Raw genomic sequence first — 14229 nt, 5'->3', positions numbered from 1 at the left:
AGGAAGCTTGTCGCACACACGCCACTCACACATAGGATGCATGTCGCACACCCGCCACTCACACATAGGAAGAATGTCGCACACACGCCACTCACACATAGGAAGCATGTCGCACACACGCCACTCACACATAGGAAGCATGTCGCACACACGCCACTCACACATAGGAAGCATGTCACACACCCACCACTCACACATAGAATGCATGTCGCACACCCACCACTCACACATAGAATGCATGTCGGACATGCACCTATCACACTCTGTCTCACTACACACCAGTCACTTACCAGATTTCTTTTGACCATTGCTGGGACATGGTAAAATCCTTTCAGGCAGGAGAGAAACATCTCCCAAGGAGAGAAAACAACACCCAATACTAGTCAGCAACACCCTCTATATTGGTAAGCCACAGCATGATACTTGAAAGCAAGACCCCCAGTAAGTCACATTACTTCCACCGCCACAGTTACCTCCTGCAGCAACAGTCCACTCCTGCTGGTATCTCTGCTGTGGCATTTTGGGCCCTTAAGCATATGATCCATTTGCATAGGCAGTATGTTTACCCGTGGTTTAGTTGGATAGCATAATGGCATTTACTGTGTGACTGGCACTATTATGGAGGGCACTGTGTGGACAGAACAGTTATTGGGGCACAGTGTTGCTGGAACTTTTATGGATAGCACTGTGTGACTGGCAAAGTTATGGGGTACTATTTGGCTAGCACTGTTATAGGGAAACTGTGGGGCTGTATGAATTCTATTCTAAGCAGCTTAAAGGAGCAATCCAGGCAAAACTGTTACTGTGTTATATCTAGTGCAGACATGACTGCTAATCTCTCTTTGGTGGTCTTTGAATCACTGTGTCATGCACCGCCCCCTTATGGACCTGTATGAAGTGTAACATAGTGCATCAGTTTTACCCAGAGTGCTACATTTAAAGGGGTATTCCCATATCAGACATTTATGGCATATCTACAGATTTAGCCCACCAGAAATTAAGAGACGAGATGGAGAGGTGGCTGCGAATGTGTGTGGCTCCCTATATTGTAGTTTATGGGAGATGTGAAATGCTCAGCTGTCAAATTCTATAATCTACTATGGAAATACTTGTGCATGAGCAGCACAGTCCGGGACCATAGAACCCCCATCTATCAAACATTTATGACATAGACTGTCAATATGCTATAAATGTCTCAGATGGGAGTACCTCTGGTGGCCCTTGGGTGTGGTGCCATCTGACAATGTAGCCCTCGGACCGGAAAACATTGTGTACCCTGATTTAGACAAAGATGTTCCATAGGAGTCTATTGAGATGTATGGGACTATGATTGGGCAGTCACCTAATACTCATTCCTTATAGAATAGAATGAATATTCTCTGATAAAGTGGGGATAAATCACATCATTAAGAGCGCAGGTCCCTGCAATAGACTGGCAACCACCAATAGCATATAACATAATTGTATACTGCACACATGTATATTCTGTCCTATAGATTGTATCACTTATGTTGTACTCACAGCATAAAGGTATTAATGTATATATGTGTTCAAAATAAAATATCTGATGTGTACATTAAATATGATGGTGCCTTCATGATATTATACGAAATCACAAAAATATATAAACGCTTTGCACTAGGCCAGACATTGAATAATCGAATACAATTTTGCACTGTGGAAAATTGCTCATGGCAACCGATCATATGATCGTGCTCTGTTTCACTATAGGATGTGCATCATTGGCCGGCTAGCCCAAGAACAGCTGATAATAGCCTATAAATATGGAAAAAAAATCCAGCTGGGTCGATCCGGTTTTCTATTATATTTTAGCTGGGTATTGGACTTGGAAACAATCCCTTCTGTAAAAGTGTCCTCTTTTATAACAAACACCAGTGGAAAGAAAATCAGCACAGACAGATCGAAAGGGTGTTTCACAAGTTATGGGAGACTGATAAGGTATAAGGAATTGGGTTTCAGGTGGAAACACACACTTACAGAAATACTAGGTCCCCAGTTAAATTCCCAGTGAGGTACTCACTGTTCAGCCATAACATTTAAACCACCTGCCAAATATTGTGTAGCTCCCCCTCGAGCCACCAAAACAGCTTTGACCCATTGAGGCATGGTCTCCACAAAACATCTGATGGTGTCGTCTGGTATTTGGCACCAAGACGTTCAAAGCAGATACTTTAAGTCCTGTAAGTTTCGAGGTGGAGCCTCCATGGATCAGATTTGTTTTTCAAGCACATCCCACAGATCAGATTGTGATCTGGAGAATTTTGGGGCCAAATCAACGCATTGATCTTTTTCACATGTTCCTCAAACCATTCCTGAACAATTTTTGAAGTGTCGCAGGGAGCATTATCCTGCTGGACTAGACCACTGCCATTAGGGAATACCATTGTTATAAAGGGGTATACCCTGTCTGGAACAATGTTGGTACGTGTCAAAGTAACATCCACATGAATGCCAGGACCCAGGGATTCCCAGCAGAACATTGCCCAGAGCTTTACACTGCTTCTGCCGGCTAGCCTTTTTGTGATAATGTCACAATAATGATTGTGGTGATTATGTCACAATGGTGATTGTTGTGATAATGTCGTAATGGTGATTATTGTGATGATATCACAATGATGGTTGTTGTGATGATGTCATACTGGTGATTGTGATGATATCACAATGATGATTGTTGTGATGATGTAACAATGTTGTTTGTTGTAGTAATGTCACAATGGTGATTGTTTTTTTTTCCAGTTTTTCTTAACTTTAATGCTATATCAAATGAACAATGATCTAGAAACTAAGCTTCTTGAAAGACCACTAGTTTTTACAAGACTTGTACATCTCCTCACCTTTTCCTTCGGTCTTCCTTCCGGCTTTACATTTCAGAGCTGGGTCCCTAAAAACATCCTTGTTTACCACAACCTTGTCAAGGGAGATGTCAACAGAGAATCTGGTAGGAATGAGGTGGTTGTAGTCCACTTTCACAAAAGACTTGATCTTGGACTTCTTGGCAATTCACTTCTTGCCCATGGTAGCAGTCACCTTGTAAAGAACATTGGCATCATCAATATTCTTTACAATGATGGTTTTGTGGCCAGCGTAGCCCCCTGCTAGAACAAAAACGTGCCCATTTTAACTCTAGCTCAATGGCCGCCGTGAAAAGAAAGAACAATGGTGATTATTGTAGTGATGTTGCAAGGTGATTGTTGGGATGATGTCACAATAGTGATTGTTGTGATGATGTCACAAGGGTGATTTTTGTAATGATAACAAAGGTGATTTATCTGATGCTGTTACAATAGAGACTGTTTTCCACAATGGACATCATCACAATAAATATCATTGTGTCAAAATTACAGCACTCAGCATTATGACAGCATCATAACAATCACCATTATAAGATCACAACAATTGTGATGATGTCATAATAGTAATTCCCAATAGTTAATGTTGTAATGATGTCACAAATGTATTTGTTACAATGTTGATTGCAGTGATGTCACAACGGTGATTGTTGTGATGATGACACAATGGTGAATGTTGGGATGATGTCACATTTTGATTGTTGTGATGTCACAATGGTGATAGTTGAGATGGCTCAATGGTGATTTTTGTGATGATGTCACAATGAAGATTGTTGTTATGTTACAATGGTGACTGTTGTGATGTCACAATGCGTATTGTTGTGATGATGTTACAATAATGATTGTTGTGATGATGTCACAATGATGATTGTTGGGGTATTTTTTTTATAATAGTGATTGTTGTGGTGATGTTACAATGTTGACTGTTGTGATATCATAATAGTGACTGTTGTGATCATGTTAAAATGGTGATTGTTGTGATGATGTCACAATGGTAATTGTTGTAGTACTGTCAAAATGGTGATTGTTTTTTTTCACAGTTTTTTTTATCAACTTTAATGTTGGTCCAAATGAACAGTGATCTAGAACCTCAGCTTCTGGAAGAACCACTTATTTTTTGCCTTCAAATACCTCTCCTCAAAATTTACTTTGGACTCTCTTCTGTCTTTACACTTCAGTGCTAGGTCCCTGAAGACATCTTGTTCACCACAGCTGTGTCAAGGGGGATATCAACACAGTATCTGGTAAGCATGAGGTGGTTGCAGTTGTAAACCTTAAAAAAAGACTTGATCTTGGACTGCTTGTCAATTCACTTCTTTTCCAATTCACTTATTGTCCAGTTGGTAGCAGTCACCTTGTGGGCATAGCGGTCAATAACAACAACCATGGTGTGACTGTACTGACACTCTAAGGGTGCTATCAATAATGTTCTTTACAATGATGGATTTGCGGCCAGCGTAGCGGCCTGCTAGAACAAGGACATCCTTCTCTGGTTTCATAAACACACCTATTTTCACTCTAGCTTAATGATTGCCATAAAAAGCACAATGGGGATTGTTGTAGTGATGTTGTAATGGTGATTGTCCTGATGATGTCATAATAGTGATCGTTGTGATGTCACAATGGTAATTGTTGTAATGTCACAATGGTGATTGTTGTGATGATGTCACAATGGTTATTTTTCTCATGATGTTACAAGATGAGACCGTTCTCCACAATGGACATTATCACAACTATAACCATTGTGACATCATGATTGTAGCGTCCATGGCCGCGGGCCGTCGGGTCCACTCACCTCCTGATGCCCGCAGCCATGGATCTGTGAGCGCTGGTCCCCATCTCCTTCCCAGGAGACGCCAGCGCTCACTGCCGCTCCGGTCCGCTGTATCCCGTAGGGTGCGCACGCACACTCGTGCCCGCTCTTAAAGGGCCAGCGCGCGCACATGTAGGAAATCATCATCATCAACACACATAATTTCCTGGACTATAAGAGGGCCCCAGCCCGTCTGATTCTTGCCTGAGCGTTGTTAGTTATTCCTAAGTCTGTCTTGCAAACGGTCCCTTAGTGTTTCCCGTTCCAGTTGTTACCCGTGCCCTGTTACCTGTTCCTGTATCCCGTGCTGTGTTCTTGTTCCTGTGCCTACTAGTTAGAGTCTTGTCCGCCATGTCCTGTGTCATCTGCCACGTCCAGAGGGATTCGCCATGTCTGGCGCAACCTGCGGCATCTGTGTCATCTGCCACGTCCTGTGTCATCTGCCACGTCCAGAGGGATTCGCCACATCTGGCGCAACTTGCGGCACCTGCTGTCATCCGCCACGTCTGGCGTTACCGGCTGCACCCATCTCCATCAGAGCCAGAGCTGCGACCACTGTCTGGACTATCCAGGTACCCTTGTGATGGGACTTTGTATTGCTGGGGTTCCCTGTTGTTTGGCCAGCTTCCTCCCCGCTACGGCGGTACGGCCTAGTGGGTCCACTAACCCACAAACCGTGACAATCATCACCACAACAAATACCATTGGGACAGTATCACAACAATCACAACATCACAACAATTAGGTGTAATGTCGGGGTAGGGAAACAGACAGGTGAGCCCTAATCTACCCGCCACTCAGTCCCTGCCTACTGTATAAATAGACCGAGGGCGGGAGCTAGAACCGTCTGGCCAGGCTGTGATAGGTTCTCCCACTCCTCAGCCTACCAGCCTGAGTGGTAGCAGATCGAGTCACCAGACCTAGGAGCAGATGCAGACTGATTAACCACGGGCGCCGACACAGAAGCGGTGTCTGGCAGATCCTTTACAGTACCCGCCCCCCCTTTTATGAGGAGCCACTGGACCCTTCCTAGGTGGAACTGGCTTATTGGGGAACCGAAGATGGAACCTCCTGAGCAATACCCCAGCATGAACATCCCAGACGGGTACCCAAGTCCTCTCCTCAGGCCCGTATCCTCTCCAATGGGCCAGGTACTGGAGGGAGCCTTGGACCATCCTGCTATCCACAATCTTGGCCACCTCGAATTCTACCCCTTCAGGGGTGAGAACAGGGACCGGAGGTTTCCTCGAGGTAGCCAAGGACGGGGAGCAGCGTTTCAGGAGGGAGGAATGAAACACGTTGTGTATTTGAAAACACGGGGGTAACTCCAGCCTGAAGGAGAAAGGGTTAAGGACCTCAATGACCTTGTACGGCCCTATATACCGGAGAGCACATTTTTTGGACGGAACTTTAAGATGCAAATTTTTTGAAGACAGCCACCCCAGATCCCCGACCACAAACAAGGGGTTAGCAGAACATCTTCTATCTGCCTGAGTCTTTTGTAAGCTCTGGGATGCCTCTAGGTTCTTCTGAACCTGGGCCCAGACTGTGCACAGTTCCCGATAAGCGACATCTACCTCGGGATTGTTGGAACCACCAGGTGAAATGTAGGAGAACCGTGGATTAAACCCAAAATTACAGAAAAAGGGGGAGACCCCTGACGAGTTACTGACCCGGTTATTAAGGGAAAATTCGGCGAGGGAAATGAAGGAGGCCCAATCATATTGACAGTCAGAGATAAAACACCTTAAATATTGTTCTAGAGACTGATTAGTCCTCTCGGTTTGGCCATAAGTTTCAGGATGGAAGGCGGAGGAGAAGGACAGATCAATCTCCAACTTTTTACAGAAAGCTCTCCAAAACAATGAAACAAATTGTACCCCTCTGTCAGAAACAATATTGACAGGAACCCCATGGAGACGCAGGATGTGTTTGACAAACAAGGTAGCTAACGTCTTAGCATTGGGTAGTTTCTTGAAGTGGCACATCTTACTGAAGCGGTCTACTACAACCCACACCACCGACTTGCCTTGAGATGGAGGCAAATCGGTGATAAAATCCATGGAGATATGGGTCCAAGGTCTCTGGGGAAGGGGCAAGGAACATAGTAAGCCCGCTGGTCGGGACCTGGGAGTCTTGGACCTAGCACAAATTTCACAAGCGGCGACGTAGGCCTTAACGTCTTTAGGCAACCCAGGCCACCAATAGTTTCTGGCAATGAGGTGCTTGGTACCCAGGATGCCTGGATGGCCAGATAGTGCATAGTCATGATTTTCCCTGAGTACCCTTAGCCAGAATTGTAGGGGAACAAACAGCTTGTTCTCAGGAAGGTTCCCGGGAGCTGAACCTTGATCAGCCGCAATTTCGGAGACTAAGTCAGAATCAACAGAGGAAATGATTATACCTGGGGGCAAAACACAAGCAGGATCTTCCTCCGAAGGAGGGCTGGCCATGAAGATACGCATCAGCTTTAATATTTTTACACCCAGCCCTATAGGTGACCAAAAAGTTGAATCTAGTAAAAAAACAAAGCCCATCGAGCTTGTCTCGGGTATAGCCTCCTAGAAGATTCTAGGAAAACCAGATTCTTGTAGTCGGTAAGGACCGTTACCTAGTGCCTAGCCCCCTCCAGGAAGTGGCGCCACGATTCAAATGCCCATTTAATGGCTAAGAGTTCGCGGTTGCCAATGTCATAGTTACTCTCAGTGGGCGAGAACTTCCTGGAGAAGTAGGCACAGTGACGGAGATGGGTGAGGGACCTGGTACCCTGGGACAAGACAGCACCCACTCCCACCTCGGAGGCGTCAACCTCCACAATGAATGGCTCCATTTGGTTAGGCTGAATCAGCACTGGGGCCGGGATAAAGCACTTCTTAAGGACCTCAAAAGCCTGGACCGCCTCCGGAGGCCAGTGGAGGAGATCAGCACCTTTGCGAGTAAGATCCGTAAGAGGCTTAGCGATGACCGAGAAGTTAGCAATAAATCTCCTGTAATAATTAGCAAACCCCAGGAAGCACTGTTACGCCTTCAGGGAGGCAGGTTGGAGCCATTCAGCCACAGCCTGAACCTTGGCAGGGTCCATGCGGAATACATTAGGAGTGAGAATTTGACCAAAAATTTGAATCTCCTGCACCCCAAACACATATTTTTCGGTTTTAGCAAAGAGTTTGTTTTCCGTAGGGCCTGGAGCACCTTCCTGACATGCTCAATGTGGGAGGACCAGTTCTTGGAAAACACAAGTATGTCATCAAGGTACACTGCAAGAAATACCCCCAGGTAGTCTCTCAAAATCTCATTTATGAAATTCTGGAAGACCGCGGGAGCATTACACAACCCAAAGGGCATAACGAGGTATACTAAATGACCTTCGGGTATGTTAAACACAGTCTTCCACTCATCCCCCTCTCTGATGCGGATAAGGTTATAAGCCCCCTGAAGATCAAACTTAGAGAACCATTGGGCCCCCTGAACCTGATTGAAGAGACCTTATTCAAGTTTCGGTAATCGATGCACGGCCTAAGACCACCATCCTTCTTCTCTGCGAAGAAGAAGCCAGCACCTACCGGAGACGAAGAGGGGCGAATGTAACCCTTGGCCAGGCATTCCTGGATATACTCTCTCATGGCTTCACGTTCGGGACAAGAGAGATTAAATATCCTACCCTTAGGGAGCTTAGCTCCTGGTACCAAATCGATTGCGCAATCGTATTCTCTATGAGGAGGTAACACTTCGGAGGCCTTTTTAGAAAAAACATCAGCGAAGTCCTGAATAAACTCAGGTAGAGTGTTCACCTCCTCAGGGAGAGAAATAAAATTAACAGAAAAACAGAACGTCATGCATTCATTACCCCATTTGGTAAGATCCCCAGTATTCCAGTTAAATGTGGGATTATGCATCTGCAACCAGGGAAGGCCTAAAACCAAATTGGACGATAATCCCTGCATCACCAGTACAGAGTACTGCTCCAAATGAATGGAGCCAACAATGAGTTCAAAAACAGGGGTATGCTGCGTAAAATAACCATTAGCAAGAGGAGTGGAGTCGATACCCACTACCGGGACAGGTTTAGGCAAATCAATCAATGGCATAACTAGAGACATAGCAAATTCCACAGACATAATATTAGCAGAAGACCCTGAATCCACGAAGGCACTGCCGGTGGCAGACCTACCCTCAAAAGAGCCCTGAAAGGGAAGCAAGATCTTATTAGGTTTCATATTTACAGGAAATAATGTGCGCCCAAGCGACCTCCCCGATGGTCACTTAGGCACGGAAGTTTTCTGGCTGCTTATTCTTACGCCTTGGACAGTTGTTCACTTGATGCTTGTCATCCCCACAGTAGAAGCAGAGACCATTCTTCCTGCGGAGCTCTCTACGTTGTTGGGGAGACAAGGAGGCCCCGAGTTGCATTGGTTCATCCGAGATTCCCGTGGAAGAACGAAGCAACGGAACCTCTGAAGCCATCATGGGGGAGCCAGAGGAGAAGGCACAAAAACATTCAAGTCGTCGTTCCCTGAGACGTCGGTCAAGACGTACCGCTAAAGCCATAACCTGATCTAGAGAGTCAGACCCAATCTAAACTGGCACCTCAAGGCAGGGTCATTCCACCGAGAAGCTATGCACCACTTCCCAAAGTCAGAACAGTACTCCTCAACGTAAGGTCACCAGCTGACTCTCGGCAAAGGCAGTCTTATCAGTCTTGTCATAGATGAGCCCGATAGCAGAAAAAAAAGGTCACCAGAGGAACGTTCAGGGGCGTCAGGAGCCAAGGAGAAGGCCCATTCTTGGGGGCCGTCCTGGAGCCGGGACATAATTATACCCACTCGCTGGCTCTCAGAACCTGAGGAGTGGGGTCTTAATCGGAAATAGAGCCTACAACTCTCCCGAAAGGAGAAAAAAGTCTTCCGGTCCCCTGAGAACCGGTCAGGCAACTTGAGGTGGGGTTCAAGAGGTGAGGTGGAGGGCACTACCTGGTTAGCATCACGCTGGTTGCACCTCTGAGCCAGGGCTTGGACCTGTAGGGAGAGACCCTGAATTTGCTGAGTCAGGGTCTCAAGGGGGTCCATAGTTGTGTAGGAACCAGGGTAGAAAAGGTATATGGGCCTGTGATTATATAATGTCGGGGTAGGGAGACAGACAAGTGAGCCCTAATCTACCCGCCACTCAGTCCCTGCCTACTTGCACGGCCCGTCCTAGGCGACGGCGTACAACTGGGCGACGGTCCCTACGCTCAATAAGTGCACGACAGACAAACATACAAGGGTACACAGAAGCTAAGGGAAATGGGGCAGCTGCCCACGGCAACACCTTGAGCAACAAGAGTAGTGAACGAGCCGAGTCAAACCAGGAGTGTACGAGGTACCAAACGCAGAGCAGGAGAGTAGTCAGTAAAGCCAGGGTCAATTTGAAGCAGAGGTCAATAGTACTAGCAGGAACAGCAGAGCCAGGAAACCAGACAGAATCACAGGCAAAGGAAGAACAGGAAATGAAAGTATAAATAGACCGAGGGCGGGAGCTAGCTCCGTCTGGCTAGCCTGTGATAGGTTCTCCCACTCCTCAGCCTACCAGCCTGAGTGGTAGCAGATCGATTCACTCTATCAGACCTAGGAGCAGATGCAGACTGATTAACCATGGGCGTCGACACAGAAGCTGTGTCTGGCAGATCCTTTACATTAGGATATCAAAATAGTGATTCACAATGGTTATTGTTGTGATGATGTCACAAATGTAAATGTTGTGCTGTCACAATGGTGATTGCTGTGATGTCACAATGTTAATTGTTTTGATAATGTCACAATAGTGATTGCTGTGATGTCGCAATGGTGATTGCTATTATGATGTCCCCAAGATTATTGTTGTGATGAGGTCAAGATGATGATTATTGTGATGATGTCACAATGATATTTGTTGTGATGTCACAATGGTGATTGTTGTAATCATGACAATTGTGATATTTTGTGATGATATCACAATGGTGATTGCTGTGATGTCAAAATGGTAATTGTTTTGATGATTTCACAATGGTGATTGTTGTGGTGATGTCACAATGGTTACTGTTTTGATAATGTCACAATGGTGATTGCTGTGATAATGTCAGTGTTGATTGTTGTGATGATGTCACAATGGTGACTGTTTTTATTATCTCACAATAGTGATTGCTGTGGTGATGGAACAATCGTGATTGTTCCAATGTCACAATTATGATTGTAGTGATGTCACAATGGTGATTGTAGTGATGATGTCATAATGGATATTATTGTGTGACATGTCACAATGGTGATATTTTGTGTTGATGTCACAGCGGTGATTATTGTGATTTTTTCAGAATGGTGATTGTTGTGATGATGTCCCAATGGTGATTATTTTTAAGTCGCAATAGTGATTGTGTTGATGTCACTATGGTGATTGTGGTGATGTCACAATGGTGATTGCTGTGGTGATGCAACAATCGTGATTGTTGCGATGTCACAATGATGATTGTAGTGATGTCGCAATGGTGATTGTTGTGATGATGTCATAATGGTTATTATTGTGTGACATGTCCCATTGGTGATTGTTGTGATCATGACAATTGTGATATTTTGTGTTGATGTCACAGCGGTGATTATTGTGATTTTTTCAGAATGGTAATTGTTGTGATGATGTCCCAATTGTGATTATTTTTAAGTCGCAATAGTGATTGTTGTGATGTTACAATCATGAATGTTGTGTGATTTTTGTGACAATATCACAGTGGTGCCCGTTATGATGTCACTATGGTGATTGTTGTGATGATGTCACATTGGTGATTGTTGTGATTTCACAATGGAGAAAACGCACTTGTTTTGATGAATGGGAGTCCATAAGTGTCATATTTGTAGTATGTCAATTGTATATTGGACATTCTTTTAAATCTTTTGAAAGTCATAAGGTAGAATTGAATTTGAAAAATAAATCTTTCTGTAAATATCTGCTATTGAGGTCAACAATATTTTACCAACATTTTTTTTTTATACATTTTAATACTTAAACATAATTTTTAAAAGTCAAAATCAGAGAGGGGGCATTTTAACATTTTATAATTATCTAATTCAATAAAGTAATGAAGAAAATCTTCTAGAACTGAAAATAAAATAAAAAGGTGATTGTGGTACCATTTTGGAAGAAGAATGGTAAAGGATTTTGAGGATGTCCTACTCTTCATCCCTAATAGATTCTTATGGATTCTCAAATTTAGTTCTGCCGTATCAAGCTATACTTTCCGGTACTGGCTAAATTTGGGCCCAGAGTTTTGCCTGTGGCGTAAATGTCAAATTTACACCGAAACACTTTTTCATATATTTTGGAATTGAACAAAATTAAGATGTTACTTCTCTTTCGTTATTCAGAAGATTAAAGAAATTTATAATACAGATATGTTATTTAATATCACATTTTGTATTCCTGGTTATACTTCTACCCATAGTGAAAGTATAACGTGGTGTAGGTATTTCATTATTAGTGGCTAGGAAGACAATTTTGCAAGTTTGGCTCTCTCACTAGGTACCAACTAAGCCCAAATTGAAAAATTGTAGTTTGCCTCTTTAAATAACATGGACACATTTTTAGCCATTTGGAGCCCATGGTTAGCCACGTTGAATCATATTGCTGTGTCAGGCTTGTGGAGGGGTGAGGGTATATAGGGAGGGTAAAATGTAAATTTATGTGATTATTATGTTAATTTTTTAATGGATGTTGTCTTTTGTAAGAATAAAGATTGTGAAAATAAAAAAAGTTACATTGTATTTTGATCTTAGATATATATGCGTAATCATTCAAAGACACGTTCTGCAGTTAAGGTAGCCTCTAAACCTTTAGGTGGCCTTGCCAAAGTGAAGACAGCCATATTGTGACGTCAAGAGAATATACCCAACCAGGAATGATTATAATTCGCTGAAGTTAATATTATAAGGTATGTGCACATTAGTAATGGGTAAGAATAATTTTTATACACGGATATTTGTAACTGGAAAGGTTGAAGTTTATCTGTGCTGTTGACTGATTTCTGCATGGCTTCTTCTTCAAGAGCTGTTTTCTCTGACATGTTTGCTTGTTGACCTGCAAGTTCAGAGCTCAGTTGGTGTTCCCTGTGAAGCTGCTCTCTTCCACTCCCTCCATTTAGTAAGTGCTTTAACCTGTGTGCCTGCGTCTCCTTTCCCCTTCGTCTCTCAGGCTGACATGGCTGACAAGCTGTGATTTTAGAGAGAAAATGTAGCTGAGAATTGTTCTCAGAGGTAAATAATCTGCTGTGTGAGAATAACACTAATATGGTCTGACCACAGACTCTACAGTCAGGACGAGATCAGCAAGAAGCAGGGAAGTAATACATAACTGCATGCTACAGATTATGCACTCCATCAACCTGGTGCACATATTTCTGCAATGGAGCTGTATACACAAAACTGTGGGACATTTTCATCAAAATGCCTGCAAAAATGCACAGATTTTTTAGGCAGCATTACTATGTATATTGGCAGAACAACCAAAATGAATGTTACAAATCGAATCCCAGCCCACATTAATTCGTGACTTTTTTCTGATAGATCCTATTTTCTCAAAAGAGTTAACAATTTGGCTACCTTCATGTGTGCAAATACATTGGTGTGTCTATATAAGAGAACACATTAAAAAAAAAAAAATCTTATACCAAAGGTCTCCTGTTATCTGTATTGCTCATCAATACTATCAGTTCAATAAATCTACAAATACTGATCTGTTAAGATAAACCGTCAGAATGCGTTTTCCACTCGAACTTCTTTTTATTGTTGAGTTTTATGATGTTATATTTGAAAGGAGTTGTCCAATTTTATGTATATACATTTCTTTGTATAAAGAAAAGTTCTGCAACTTTCCAATGTAATTTATGCTTCAATTCCTCGGCCTATTCCAAATCTCAGCTTGTTCTCAGTGCATGGAAACAGTCTCGTTGACATTCTAAGGCTGAAATCTACCCTCACCTAGTCATGCTCACGTAACTGCAGTTTGGTACAATGTATCAGTCTACGTAAGGCTAGGAGACAAACTTGACCAATACACTTTAGCAAGACTAGCAGCTCTTTGAGCAGTACTAAGTAACAACCATCACCCACTAAACAGAATAATGGGGTTGAAAAATTCCCCACGCCAAATGCATATAAGGCAGGGGTGTTGCTAGCACCGGGCCTTCGGGGCCCAAACCCGTATCTTTGGCCCGGTGCCCCGAATCCCTGACGACTGCCACATTCGGGTCGCAGTGGTCGCAATTTGGGCCTATGTAATAAAATAAACGGGCCCCTGTTACTATAGTAACGACACATACTTACCCATCTTCCTTCCCGAGCGCAGTGGAAGTTTTGACAACTTCCCGCGCCATGACATCACGACACTGTGTCCCATGGATGACATCACGACCCTAGATGGTGCTGGGACATCCGCTGCACCTGGAGCCGAAGAGAGAGGGTAAGTGTAACGTTGTGGTCTGCTGGAGTCATGTATCTTAGCCTACCTTGTGGTAGGCTTAGATACAGGGTCTAACAAACGGTATCACAC

The 14229-nt window shown here is 43.7% G+C and overlaps 1 pseudogene; it reads right to left on the bottom strand.

The window, feature by feature from the left end:
• Positions 1 to 3952: 3952 nt before the first annotated feature.
• On the bottom strand, positions 3953 to 14007 carry LOC142689577 (large ribosomal subunit protein eL27-like; annotated as a pseudogene).
• Positions 14008 to 14229: the final 222 nt, after the last annotated feature.

This window comes from Rhinoderma darwinii, chromosome 1 (assembly GCF_050947455.1).
Source record: "Rhinoderma darwinii isolate aRhiDar2 chromosome 1, aRhiDar2.hap1, whole genome shotgun sequence".
Classification (NCBI taxonomy): domain Eukaryota; kingdom Metazoa; phylum Chordata; class Amphibia; order Anura; family Rhinodermatidae; genus Rhinoderma; species Rhinoderma darwinii.
Note: the sequence above shows the minus strand (reverse complement) of the source record. Positions and strands in the feature narration are given on the sequence as shown.